Genomic DNA, 1,855 nt, shown 5'->3' on the forward strand with positions numbered 1-1,855 from the left:
TAGGACGGACCTCGGTTCGATCCCCCGGCGTACCATATGGTCTCCCAAGAAGCCAGGAGCAACTTCTGAGCACATAGCCAGGAGTAACCCCTGAGCGTCACAGGGTGTGGCCCAAAAACCAAAAAAAAAAAAAAAAAAAAAAAATTCTCAATGAGATGGGAATTGAAGGAACTTTCCTCAAAGCTATTTACCATAAAAATACTGCAAGCATTATTCTCATGAGGAAAAATTAAAAGACTTTCCTCTAAGATCTGGCACAAGGTAAGTTTGCCCACTCTCCCCTTTCTATTCAATATAGTACTGGAAGTACTTGCCATAGCAATTAGTCAAGGAAAAGAAACCAAGGGCATCCAAATAGAAAAGGAAGAAGTCAAGCTCTCCCTATTTGTGGATGACATAATACTATATTTAGAAAATTCTAAAGATTCTTGCAAAAGCTACTAAAAACAATAGATTCATTTAGTAAAGTGGCAGTCCACAAAGTTAGTATGCCAAAATTCATGGCTTTTATCTATTCACACAATGAAAGAGAAGAAAGAAATATTTTAAAAAATTCAGTCACAATTATGCCTCAGAAAATCAAGTACCTTGGAATCACTTAATTGAAGAGGTAAAAGATCAATATAAGAAAACTACAAAACATTAACTCAAAGGAGTATACCAATTTACCCAACTTTAAATTGTACCATAAAGCAAAAGTCATTAAAATAGCATGGTATTAGAAGATAAACTGAAGGGCAGGAGCGTTGGTGCAGCAGTAAGGCGTTTGCCTTGCATACAGCTGACCTAGGACGAACTGTGATTCAATCTCCTGGTGTCCCATATGGTCCCTCAAGCCAGGAGCGATTTCTGAGAGCATAGCTAGAAGTAACCCCTTAGCGTCACATTGAAGTTTGCTGTTTCTTCTTAGCTGCCTCAGGCAGGAAAGCAGGAAAATCTATCTACCTCTTTGTATCTCTGCATCAAATATGATCCCCTTATGACTACAAGGGCCAGTGGCAGTGAACTAGACATCAGATATGGTACCTAGCACAAAATCAACAATAAGTTCTCAACACCACAGGGTGTAGTCTCCCCATATTAAAAAAACAAAACAAAATAATAATTTTTTCCCCAGGGAAGAGCACGAGAGCAGTCCCCCATTACCACAAATTATGCAGCCGAGTTTCCCACATTTGGGGAAATCGCAGGGGTCAGCTCATCCGGAGTGCAATGGATAAGCCTAACCCTGGGAAAACCACCTTCATGATCGTGGTATCTCCCCTGTCAGGCAAGTATTATATAATTTATTTTTAAAGTTAAACAAAATGTGTATTTCTAAATTGCTCCATATTAGAACTTGAATAATTAATGAATTAATTATGGGCCTACTAAGCAATACTCAGGGCTCCTGGGTCCCACACCCAAGTACACCCAGGTACTTGGTCTGACTCTGGAGCTGACAGTTCAGTGCTCAGTAACATGATGCAGATTGGACCATGTGGTGCTGAAGGTCTTTATACATCAAGTGGGGTATAAGAACTCATGTGGTATCAGGGCCTCATGCAAGCAAGGCATTGTAGAATCAAATAATTAAAGATGGGGCAGGATGGTGAAGGATGGAGGCCTTTGTCCTTAGGCCCCGGCCATGTGGCTTCATCCCCCATCAATTGGCGGGTCTGGGGTTCAGGAAAGCGACGGGTATTGAACTCACTCACAGGCAGGCATCAGGAAGCATCAACTTTATTCATACCCTATCCACCACATGTGTGGTCTCTATCCTAACCTTTCAAGCATTCAGCCATTCTTATCTAGCCCTGCATCTTAACTCCTTCCAGCCATCTTCCTTTGACCTCCATGCTGGTCAAAGACCAAA

At 41.4% G+C, this 1,855-nt stretch overlaps 1 non-coding gene across 1 annotated transcript; it reads right to left on the bottom strand.

The window, feature by feature from the left end:
- Positions 1-1,114: 1,114 nt before the first annotated feature.
- Positions 1,115-1,278, bottom strand: LOC126031762 (U1 spliceosomal RNA). The gene has a single exon (XR_007503591.1). It is a non-coding gene; the product is annotated as a U1 spliceosomal RNA (small nuclear RNA).
- Positions 1,279-1,855: the final 577 nt, after the last annotated feature.

This window comes from Suncus etruscus, chromosome 15 (assembly GCF_024139225.1).
Source record: "Suncus etruscus isolate mSunEtr1 chromosome 15, mSunEtr1.pri.cur, whole genome shotgun sequence".
In the NCBI taxonomy this organism is placed as follows: Eukaryota; Metazoa; Chordata; class Mammalia; order Eulipotyphla; family Soricidae; genus Suncus; species Suncus etruscus.